This window comes from Myodes glareolus, chromosome 12, assembly GCF_982192425.1.
Source record: "Myodes glareolus chromosome 12, mMyoGla1.1, whole genome shotgun sequence".
NCBI lineage: Eukaryota > Metazoa > Chordata > Mammalia > Rodentia > Cricetidae > Myodes > Myodes glareolus.
In genome coordinates, this window is record NC_142037.1 from 24,688,345 (window position 1) to 24,700,891 (window position 12,547).

The 12,547-nt window shown below is 42.8% G+C and overlaps 1 long non-coding RNA gene across 1 annotated transcript; it reads right to left on the reverse strand.

The window, feature by feature from the left end:
* Positions 1 to 4,243: 4,243 nt before the first annotated feature.
* LOC148120224 (uncharacterized) lies at positions 4,244 to 5,912 on the reverse strand. The gene is made up of 2 exons (XR_015739449.1): positions 4,771 to 5,912; positions 4,244 to 4,684 (listed from the first exon to the last, which is right to left on the reverse strand). It is a non-coding gene; the product is annotated as an uncharacterized LOC148120224 (long non-coding RNA).
* Between the last annotated feature and the right edge of the window lie 6,635 nt (positions 5,913 to 12,547).

The following is a 12,547-nucleotide window of genomic DNA, read 5'->3' on the forward strand; positions in this document are numbered from 1 at the left end:
AACAAGGGCTATCTATCAAGCACACCACTCAGTGTGAGGGCCCTGCTGTTTTCGAAGTTTCTGGTTGATAATGGAAAGTGACCACACACCCAGGACACCTGGAGCCCCTTACAGAGAAGCCATGATCAGGTGATGTCAGTGGTCTGCGTAAACGCATGTCCCAGAATTGGCGAGCCTTCCCTTTGTTTCATCAGGACTTTGCTACTCTGACTAAGAAAGTATTTGACCTTAGATAAACCTCAGATAAGACTCAATAAGTAGCCACAGAAGTAAAGAGTATATAATCTACCCATGCAGGAATATTATATTTGGTTGTATGAAAGGCATAGACATGCACGATTATTAAACTGGTTGTTTTACTATGTATGGAACAAAAGCCAGGAATCCTGCTTGGAGACAGCGCACGAGCTAAAAGTGGGTGGGGCTGTCGAGATGTAGACCACTGTTTATGAAGCCCAGTTTATCTACCCCCAGCACTTCAAAGCAAAAACAAACTATGCTCACTGCAATGAATGATGGACATTTACTGAATCGCTATTTCACTTACTTGCAGAGAGCCCTGAAAGGCTCCATAGAGAACCACTGGGCGGGCAGTTGGACGGCTGCCTTTCTAATTCTGGCCAATTCCCAGGGAGCAGAGGCAGGAACTGGAGTTTGACTGTCACTTCGGCAGCAACTTTAGTCAAGAAAGATCGAGATCCCCTGGCCGACATTCATCTGAAATGTAGCTTTCTGTTGTCGAGGAAGGTGGGTGGAGTCTTGCTAGCCGGATCCCATGGGGCTGCTCCTTGCACACGGAACGTAACCTTTCAGTAGCGCACATACATTTGCCTGGGATTTCTGAGGTTCACCAAGTAAGGCTGCAGCTGTGGGCCTGACAGCCGCAACTGCATATGAGCTGCAGTGTGAGGGCCGGATGCCATCATGAGATGGTGATGGTGGTGAGCGTGGTGACAGCCAATCACCATGCCTCCCTCCTTAGCCATTCTCTGAAAGATAACATCATTGGACTGAGAGAATGGAGCTAGGGGGATGGCTCAGTGGGTAAAGCACTAAAGACCCAAGTTTGGTCCTCAGAACCCATGTGAAAATGCCAGGCATAATGGTGCATGCTTGTAGTCTCAGCACTGGGAGAGAGACAGAAGGGTCCCTGGGACTCGCTGTTAGAATGTAATGGCCTCCTACAAACTCATCTGGAGGGCCACTATTAGGAGGTGTGGCTTTGTTGGCGTGGGTATGGCTTGTTGGAGGAAGTGTATCACGGTGGAGGCAAACTTTGAGGTCTCATCAATGCTCAAGCCACATCCATTGTCTCAATTCCCTCCCTGTTGCCTACAAGAAGTAGAACTCTCATCTCCTTCTTCTTTGCCATGTCTGTCTGCACACTGTTAAGTCCTGCTATGACGGCAATGGGCTAAACCTCTGAACTGTGAGTGAGCCACTCCAATTAAGTGTTTTCCTTTCTAAGAGCTGCCGTGATCATGGCGTGTCCTCACAGCAATAGAAACCCTAACGAAGGCACCAGCCTAACCTGGTCAATTAGAGACCTTGTCTCAATGGAAGTTGTTGTGAGACGCTATTCCTAGGGAGCCATGAATAACATTTACTTACTCTAGAACTGACACAGACCAAAGTCCAGATACCACTAAAGTTCAACTTGGTGAACCAATGAGTTTATTGGGGTTACTTGTAGGAACATGGGTGAGGCATTGCTTATAGGAGCGGAAGTGACTCAGAGACATATGCATCACCAATGCCCACCCCAGCCTAGGTGATCACTAGGGAAAGCCGGAAGCCTGGACCATACTGACAGCATCAGGTAGTTCAACACGGTGGAGAATATCCCTTCTAGGTAGCTCAACTGGGCTAAGTCTCTTCCAAGCAGCTGGAGCTTCCGGGCAACAGCTGATCTCTGCTTCCTTCAACACTAGATAATGAAACCATTATCCTCAAATTTTATTAAATTCTTTCAAAAAGCTCTAGTACTGTGGTCACAAAGAATGTGATGGGCCTTCGGTCTGACTTTCTTTTTTTTTTTAAAGTCAAATACTGATAGTTTTTAATGTCAGTGGCATTCGACATCTGCTCTGAAAACAGGAAATTATATGTAATTAAGATCCCACACGGTAACACATGCTAATCTACACAGTAAGTACTTGTATCCACTGCAACTTGTATTCCGGGGTGGATGCTGGAGGGTGGTCCCCATAACACAGCCCTAGAACTTCAGGCAGCCCCCCAAATGCCAGCGGTGCCAAGCACTAAAATACTCTGATCCAAATTGATTTTCTTATGCTATAAAAACAAAGGGGTGAACTCCAAGAGTGCCAGCACCGCGGCTGGAGGACACCAGCAAAGAGCTTTGTGCACAGAGGGCAGTTCAGTGTCTAGCCGGCACTCGGTGAATTCAAAACAAAACAAAAAAAACTCAGCTGATCAAGGGGACTGGAGAGGTGGTTCAGCATTAAAAACACTTGTTGCTCTTGCAGAAGACTGGAGCTGGGTTCTCACATCCATGTGGTAGCACGCAGCCATTCATGACTCTGTTCTGAACTCTTAGCACATATATCCATGTAGGGAAAACACCCACATTCGCACACAAAATAAATCTTAAAAGAAACTTTATTGAGTGTCTATGCTCTGTTAGGTGCCATTTTAGAGATCAGAATTAGGTAATTAAATGTGTATGTTTTAGGTTAAGTAACTTAAAAAAAGATCTTGGAAGAAACTTTTGATTTTTGTTTTCTGGGTTTTTTTTTCTTAACAACAAATACAGAGGTATTTCAAGAGCTAGTAGATAGCTCAATATGCCTATTATATTATTGTTTTTGAAAGGACATCCAGTTTCCCCCTAGGAAGGGGCCATTGCTCCACCAAAATGTGTTAGTGCATTTTCCCTAGGAGAGCAATGGGTTTTTATCTTTCTAGATAAATGACCCCGATCAAACAGGGTCTTTCCTATTATTTACTGAGAGCATAGTTTCCATTGTTGCATTTCAGGTATCCCCACAAGATTATGGTTGCATCAAATATCAAAGGCTTCAAAACAGCTAATTGGGTTGTTTTTTTTTTTCCATCTAAGGTGTCTAAAAAATTCTGAAGCTCTGTCATATTTGAGATATCATCCTTATATCAAAGACCAGACTTGGACTTTCCCCCTTGGTCCAGTTAATAGGCCTGTGTTTCAAGGCAATAATTAACATATCAGCATGGGTAGCCAATAAACCGTGGAACTGACTCTGCTATCCAGATCATGTATTCAGATCTCTGTTTAGCAATTAAAATCTTGTACCACCAGCCAGTCTGTCGGCATGGTCAGTGTTGGGAATTACAGAAGGCAATAGAAGCAGTTGTACATCTCTTTTGAGGCCAGCAGATGGAGGGCTTTGTCTACCAATGTCATGACGATTATCTGAACCATGATTATCTGAATCAATAACCCTTGAGCAGACATTTAAACCTTTAAGCGCCCAAATGCTTTTGCTAATAAGAACCCCATAGATCCTGTTGGCAGAGGGTCAAATATCTCTCTGGGTAGAAAATTTGAACATTTTTATCATGAGACCCACCAAGCGGTGGTGGCACATACCTTTAATCTCAGCGCTAGAAGGCAGAGTCAGGCAGACCTCTGAGTGTGAGGCTAAACTGAGAGTTATAATATATACGCAAAAGACCTGGCACAAGACCCATGCTGGTCCTTGCTTACTGCTTCAGTCTCTGTGCGCTCATACTAGATTTGCTCAGCTGATTTAGAGGGGCCTTCTTCTCCTCATCGTCCAGCCTCTCTGATTCCCACACTCTTTCTCCCTCCTCTTCTGAGGGGTTCTGTGAACTCTAGCGGGAGGAATTTGATGGAGACATCCCATTTAGATCTGTGTGTTTTAAGAGTTCTCTCCCTCTCTCCTCCTCCTCCTCCTCCTCTCTCTCTCTCTCTCTCTCTCTCTCTCTCTCTCTCTCTCTCTCTCTCTCTTTATTTCCCAGTTGTGAATCTCTGTATTTGTTCCCATCTGCAGCAGGAGAAAGCCCCTCAGATAATGGTTGAATAAGTCACTGATCTGAGTATTGTTGTTGATTAATGTTGGCCTGTTCCCTGGCAGGCTTGCAGAGCAGTCGCTAGTCCGACAAGGACAGCTGTGGGTCCCTGTAAGATCTCCAGGGTGGCAGGCGGGTCCTGCCATGTGGCCAGGCAAGTCAGGCGGGCGGGTGTGGCAGATGGCAGAGTAAATAAACATAAGGCTATACATAAAGCTAAACAGCTAAACATTTATTACTTAAAGAAGAGACAGAGAGACGGAGATAGAGAGACATAAAGACATAAAAACATAGAGACAGAGAAGACACGTGTGCACACGCCAAGAGACGGGGATAGAAGAGGTTAAGATGGCGACCGGGAGGTCAGAAGTGGCTGGGAGTGGACGTGGCTTGCCCTTAAAGGGACCAGAGCAAAGGAATAACATTCCCAGATCCTTTTTATAATAAAAAGTAGAAGATTAGACATTACAGTTTGAAGGAATTGGGGCGGCGAATTCTCAAGACTGCTAGACTGTTTCCGGCTGATTTGTGGGCGTCGTCTTTGGGAGGGGGGAGATCCAAGAGAAGGCTGGGTGCTGGTCACATCCTGGCATACTTGGTCTCTGCTCCCGACAGGTGTCTGTGGCATGGAAATGTCTGGTGTCCCTTGTACCTGGTTAGGGTATTAGCAGAACAGAGGACAAAGTTAAATTAAGAAAAAATTTTTAGGACCAGGGAATTGAGGGGTCTGTATCTGACCTGTTTACGGTGGGTTCTTTAATTAGGCTCCCTGGAACTCATAAGAACTCCTTGGGTTTGTAAAAACAGAAATTTTAGACATATGCATTGTATAATGGCTGTTACATATTTTTGTACAATGAAAGGTATTTTTATTTGGTGAGGCAACCTGGCAAAACCTCTCAGCTATCAAACTGTCAGAGATCTTTGAGAAGGATACAATTTTACTTGAGTTACTGATTAAAAAATGACAGAGAACTTATTTGCTTGGCACCCATAGCTACTCTTTTGGGTCCTCCCTGGTCGCTGAAGGTTGTATTTGACCTTTGCTGTTTAGCACAGAGCCTGTCAGGCTTCAGAAGACCCTGTGGGCTAAGAAATCTGTAGGAAGACAGGCCTACCTTACCCGGGCAGCTAGGCTGTCAATTCCAGTGATTCTGTCCACATTTGGAGGTCTTCAGTTTAGGTGAAAGGCAGTTTTTGCCCAATGGTCAGCGTTTGGCAGTTGAAGCGAACTGCAGATGGACATTGCTCTGTACTGCAGATGGATGTTGTTCTGTGACTGTTTCTCTTCTGTCTTCTTGGAGGAAACAGAGTGTTCCTGCTAGGAGCCAACTTGTCTCTTTTTATTATGAAAAGTTATTTAGTAATTAAGTACTTAAATATCACATTCCCCAGATCTCTGAGCAGTTGAGGCTGTTTATAAGGTATAGTTGCAGTACAGAATCTGTCTGGAAGGTTGGGTCTGAGCTTGACTGTACTGGCTCTTAACAGGTAAGATCCACACTTGTAAAAAGACAGAAAGAAAGAAAAAAACTGTTTGTAACATTAAGATTAGTGGTAGAACTGACAATGGTAGAGAACAGCTTAATATTAAATATAAGAGAGGTAAAAGTACATACCAGTTTAAAATATGAGACTTATGATTTTGTAATCTGAAATGAGATGTAATGAATAATTATTATACACAGAAAGAATGAACAGGAATTGGGCAAAGTACATGCTTCTGATGGGCCCTATGAGAAGCACGTCACTATGCAAAACACCTGTAATCAGAGTTAACGAGAGGATTTCAGTGAACACCGAGGAGGGGGAGGGGAAGGCAGGACATACATAAGAATGGGAGAGCTTGGTCACATGACCTGGCTCTCAGCTGAGATAGCAATAAACGGAGGGTCTCTGATAAACCTAGAGGAGGAAGAGGAATGGAGGGGACAAGAGACATGAGAAATGACAGTAAGACAGGCTTTCTGATCAAGCTGCAAATTTTACTTTTTCTCATGAACTATTATATAGGTAACAGGCAGCGGGGAGGGGAGGGTGTCAGGAAAGTCTGGTCTGCTGGTATTCTGGTCTGGAAGGTCTCTGGCTGAGAAAAAGAGATATTAAATAACAAAGGAAATGCTAATTGCTTCTAAAGCCTGGAGCCTGCAGGTGTTACAGGGAGGCAAGAAACTAGGTTAATTTCCTAGGTCCAGAACTAGCCCTGCAGAGGTGAATATTTTACACAATTTGTGAGCTTAAGATGGCTATAAATAAAATACAGGTCTTTGCTTCTGACAATTTTTAATTGAATTATTTTTTAATATCTAGTTTCTTGAGCTTTTATTTTGGATATTAGTCCTCTATTGGATGTGGAGTTGGTGAAAATCTTTTTCCATTTTGTACATAAATTATGGTGTCCTTTACATTACAGAAGCTTTTCAGTTTCATGAGGTCCCTCCCATTTATTAATTATTGATCTTAGTTTCTGAGCTAATGGTACTCTGTTCAGAAAGTCTTCTTTAGTGCCAATGAGTTCAAGACTATTCCCCAATTTCTCTTCTGTCAGGTTCAGTGCATTTGGTTTTATGTTGAGCTATGTCTCTTGTGTTCCTAATCTTTCCAGGACTTTTGTCATGAAACGGTGTCAGATTTTGTCAAAAGCTTTTTCTGCATATAATGAGATGATCATATTATTGTTCTTTTAAAAAATATATGATGATGAGATGCCCCGGGCGGCCTGCGAGCCAGGCAGAGGCTGCCGCCGCCAAAGCAGTGCAGGGTCCCCGGGCCAGCGGCAGAGTCAGGCGGCTGGATGCGGTGGATGGCAGAGTAAATGGACATAAAGCTATACATAAAGCTAAACATTTATTACTTAAAGAAAGGGAGACATAGACAAACATAGACAGAGACAGAAAACACGTGTACACACGGCAAGAGATGGGAAGAAAAGGGAGAAGCAAAGAAGGCAAAGAGGTCAGAAGTAGCTGGGGTGGGCGTGGCTAGCTCTTAAAGTGACAGCAAAGAATAACACATATGGTTTTCATCTTTCAGTTTGTTTACATTGTGGATTATATTTGTTAGGTTATAATCCTGTAACCTATATATAGGTTATATATGTTGAAGCATATCTGAATCTCTGGGATGAAGTTTATTTGATCCTGGTGAATGATCTTTTTGATGTGTTGTTTGATTCAGTTTGCATGCATTTTATTGAGTGTTTTGCATCTATAAGGGAAATTGGTCTGTAATTCTTTCTTTGTTGGGTGTTTGTGTAGTTTGGGTATCAGGGTAACCATGATCTCATAAAATGAATTGGACAATGTTCCTTCTATTTAGTGGAATAATTTGAGTAGTATTGGGGTTAACCCTTCTTTGAAAGTCTGGTAGAATTCTGTGCTTGGCCCTGGACTTTTTTTGGTTGTGAGACTTTTAAAGACTGCTTCTATTTCACTAGACATTATAGGTCTGTTTAAATTGCCTATCTGATCTTTAGTTAACTTTGGTAAGTGGTACCTATTGAGAAAATTATCCATTTATTAGAGGTTTTCCAATTTGGTAGAGTATAGGTTTTTAAAAATATGACCTTATGATACTCTGAATTTCCTTGGTATCTGCTGTTATGGCCCCTTTTCATTTCTAATTTTGGAAATTTGAATATTCTTTGACCTTTAATTAAATTGGATAATCATTTGTCAAACTTTTTCATTTTTTCAAAAAAAAAAACCCAACTCTTTGTTTCATTGCTTCTTTGTATTGTTCTTTGTTTCTACTCTTACTGATTTCAGCCCTGAGTTTGATTATTTCTGGTCATCTACTCTTTTGGGGTGTGATTTCTTTTTGTCCTAGAACTTTCAGGTGTAATGTTAAGTTGTTAGTATGAAATTTCTCCAGTTTTTTTTTTTAATGTAGGCACTTAGTGCTATGAACTTGCCTCTTAGACCCCCTTTCATTGTGTCCTGTAAGTTTGGGGATGCTGTGTTTGCCTTTTCATTCAGTCTAGAAAGTCTTTTTTCATTTCTATCTTGGCACATTTTCAAATAGTAGAGTTGTTCGGTTTCCATAAGATTGTAAGATCCTGTTGTTTCTTGTTGGCATCCAACTGTAATCCCTAGTGATCTGATAGGATTGGGGTGTTATTTCTATTTTCTTTTCTCTGTTGAGACTTGCTTTGTGTGAATGTGTGGTCGATTTTGTAGAAAGTTCCATGAGGTGCAGAGAAGAAGATATTTTGTTTCTTTTTATGTCCGAGTGAAATGTTCTATAAATGTTAGGTCTATTTGGTTTATAAAGTCGTTTAGTTCCAGTATGTCTGTTTAGTTTTGTCTGGGTGGCTGGTCTAAAGATGAGAGTGGGGTACTGAAGTCTCCCACTATCAATGTATCAAGCTATAGTAGTGTTTCTTTTACAAACTTGAGTGTCCTGGTGTTTGGGAGCATAAATGTTAAGAATTAAAATGTCTTTCTGGTGGATTTTTTTCCCCTTTGATGAGTATTTCATGTCCTTCCCTGTCTCTTCTGATTAGTTTTGGTTTGAAGTCCATTCTGTTAGTTATTTAAATGGCTATACTAGCTTGCTTCTTAGGTCCATTTACTTGAAATATCTTTTTCCAACCCTTTACCCTGAGGTAATGTCTATCCTTGATTTTGAAGTGTGTTTCTTGTATGCAGAAGAAGGATGGATCTTGTTTTCCCAACCATTCTGTTAATCTGTGTCTTTTTTATTGGGGAATTGAGACCATTGATATTGAGAAATATCAACGATCAATGATCATTGAGTCCTATTTGTTGTTGTTGTTATTGCTGATGTTGTTGTTGTTGGTAGTGGTGGTGGTAGTGTGTGTGTGTGTGCGTGTGTGTGTGTGTGTGTGTGAGAGAGAGAGAGAGAGAGAGAGAGAGAGAGAGAGAGAAAGACAGACAGACAGACACAGAGAGAGGGGTCGTGTGTTTCTTTTGATTTTATGGGTCTTAGATTGTTTATCTTTGTGTTTTCATGGGTGTAGTTAACCTCTTTAGATTGTAGTTCTTTCTACTACCTTCTATGGGCTGGATTTGTAGATAAATATTGCTTAAATTTGGCTTTATTATGGAATATTATCTATGGTCATTGAAAGTTTTGCTGGGTATAATAGTCCGGGCTGGCATCTATAGTCTCTTAAGAGTCTGCAGAACACTTATCCAGGTCCTTTGGACTTTTAGAGTCTCCATTGGGAAGTCAAGTGTAATTCTAATAGATCTGTCTTTACATATTACTTGGTCTTTTTCCTTTGCCTCTTTAATATCTTCTTTGTTCTGTATGTTTAGCATTTTGATAATTATGTGACAAGGGGACTTTCTTTTTAGTCCATTTTATTTGGTGTTCTAAATGCTTCTTGTGCTTTTATAGGCATCTCCTTTAGTTAGAAAAGTTTTCCTCTCTGATTTTGTTGAAAGTATTTTCTGGGCCTTTGAACTGGCTTTCTTCTCTTTCCTCTATTCCTATTATTTTTAGATCTTTTTTTTTTCATAGTGTTTCAGATTTCCTAGATGTCATATTTTGGGAGTTTTTCAGATCTAACATTTTCATTGACCAATGTATCCATTTCTTCTATCATATTCTCAACACCTGAGATTCTCTCTTCCATATCTTGTATTCTGTTGGTGATACTTGCCATTGTGGTTCCTGTTCAAATTCCTAAATTTTTCACTTCCAGATTTCCATCAGTTTGGGTTTGATTCTATTTCCGTGCTCAGGTCTTGAAGAGTTTTATTCATTTCCTTACACTGTATATGTTGCCCTGGATTTCCTTAAGGGATTTATTCTTCTTTAAGGACCTCTATCACCTCCGTGCAGGCTGTTTTAAGGTATTTTTGTGTACTCCAGCTATGTTGAAAACTTTAGCTGCCGTGGTGGCGTTACTAGGCTCCTGTGGAGACATGAGGTCCTGGTTGTTATTGTTTTTATACTACCACTAGGCCTCTGGGATCGGGACGACAAAGTTCAGGGTGCTGATATCTGTTTTGTCTTTGCTGAGCAGTTGTTTTGTTTCTCTCTGGATTTAGGGGAGTGTGATGGCCGTTCTGTTGCCTGGTAGGAAGATTTCCCTGGAACTTTTTCCAGGAAGCTTTTTCTGGCCTGCTCAGTGGTGGGTTCCCAGGAAATGTCCACCGGTATTGGAGGCTGGGACACTAGGATGGGTTGAGGGAAAGGAAGCTTGGAGGAGGAGATGTTTGTGATCCCTTGGGGACGGGGCTCAAAGAGGAAAGGAAGAAGAGCAGGTGTTCCGATACTGAGCTGAGGATGCCACTGGGATTGGAGGAGCTGGAGAGGTGAAGATCTACAGTCAACCTACCTGCTTCCCTGGCAGGAGCGGCCTGTGGGTTAGCTGGGATTACCTGCGGGAACAATAGGAGATGTGTGGGGGGGCATGGTGTGGGAAAATATAGCCAGGCTGGAAGAGATATCTATAGGAGAGTAGGCGGAGTCACTGAGAAGCCTTGTAGCCCATGGAGACAGAAGCACCAGAACCTTGCCTATAAGCCTCAGCCACGTGGCAATACACAGATTAATAGAAATGGGTTAAGATGTAAGAGTTATCTAGAAATATGCATAAGCTAATAGGCAATGCAGTGTTGTAATATAATTTCTGAGTGATTATTTGGGTCTAAGCGGCCAGGGAACGAACAAGCAGCCTCTGTCAACAGAGGGGGAGGGGCAAAGAGGGCTGCAGCAGGCAGGTGTTCTATTGCCGAGCTAGGGATGAGATTGGCGGATTGTATTTGGAGGAGAGGATGGAGGGGTTCAAGTCTTCAGCTGGCTTCCTTCCTTCCTTGGTCTGCTTAGCTACTGTGTTCTCCAGGAGTGCTGCTGGTGTTGGAGGCTGGGACGACGGGATGAGTCGGGGGAAGGAAGGCTGGAGATAATCTTTGTGATCCATTTGAGAAGGGGGTGAGAGGAAAGGGAGACCAAGTAAACATTTGCTGGTTGATTTAAAACGTACTTGGCATCGGCACAATATTCCAAATAATAATAATAATAGTAATAATAATAATAATCATGCAAGAACTTAAGGCATGTATGGCGACAGCAACCAAGAATCCTGACAGTGGGCAATCTCAGGGTTTTATATTAATAACAGGAAAGACTTAACTGGTGGTGTCCGGAGCAGCATTCCTTACCCGTAATGCTGCTCACACTCCCTCTTCATGTCCTGGACCTGTGCGGGCTGCTGCTACATGAGCAGGGGTCTGCTTTGTCCCGTTTAGCTCTGAAAGGCTTAGTGGGAGGATGCATCATACCCTATGATGCTGTGAAGGGGGCAGGGGAAAAGACAACACCAATCTCTTCTACAGAGCCATGAGGCACCCTCCCACCCAAGAGCCAGCCGTTCCCCCCACTCCCAGGTACTTTCATCTTTGGACTCATTTTCTGAAAGTTCCTCAGCAAATAAAGAGAACTCACAAGGCAGAATTAGGGATGGATCTGTTTCTCTTTTGAAATCCTGATTTGATTTATTCACTTTATCTTATATGTGACTGTTTTGCTTGCATGTGTGTATGTGAGGTCAGAAGAGGGCACCAGATCTCCTGGAACCACCATGTGGGTGCCAAAAACAGAACCTGGGTCCTCTGTAAAAGAAACAAGTGCTTTGAACCTCGGAGTCATCTCCCCAGCCCTTGGCTATGTTCATTTTTAAGACTGAGCATTTCTGAGGTCGGCAAATGTCAAAGCCCTCCTCTTCCAAAGTCAAAGCCATCAGACACGGCTGTTCGGTATATGGGTGGGGAGTCATGTAGGAGGTGGTACACAGAGGAAGAATTCTAAACAGTCTCTATGCTCCGCATGCAAATGGTTCATCCCCATCCACACCATGATCAAAGCTTGTGTGTATGTGCAGGGTTATGTGTGCATCTCACATGGAGAAACTTGAGCCCTTGTTCCTCAGCTGCTATCCACCTGATGTTCAAGACAGAAGTCACTGGGCCAGAACTCACCCAGCAGGCTAGTTCGGTCAGTCAGCAAGAGATGCCTCTCCAATGCTGGGATTACAAGTCTTCATCACCATGCCTAGGTTGTTTTTGGTTTGTGTTTGTTCTGTGGGGAATTGAACTCTGGTCCTCATACTTGAAAGGCAAGCACTTTACTGACTGAGCTATCTTCCCAGCCCTAAGCCATGATCATATTTGAGGTTCACCATTAGTGACTTCAGAAGTCACTGACATCAAACAGCAGAACTGCCCGAGAGTCAGATTCTCTTCCTGCTGCACCCAAATCAGTGGTGTAACTGCACTGTGGTCCAACAAGCTACCGAGAATCTACACAGCAGAAACATTAGGAGAGGATGGGCATGGCGGTGCGTGCCTCTGAACTCACTACTCTGGAGGCTGAAAGAGGCAGGAGACCAGCCATGAGTTCGAGACCAGTATGGACTATGTGATGATTTCTGAGGTGAGACTGAACTACAGAGTAAGCCCCTACATCAAAACAATAACAACTCGTTTAGGTGCGGTTGACGATTTATTAGCTTTGTGGTGCTAAGGGAGAAACTCGGGACCTT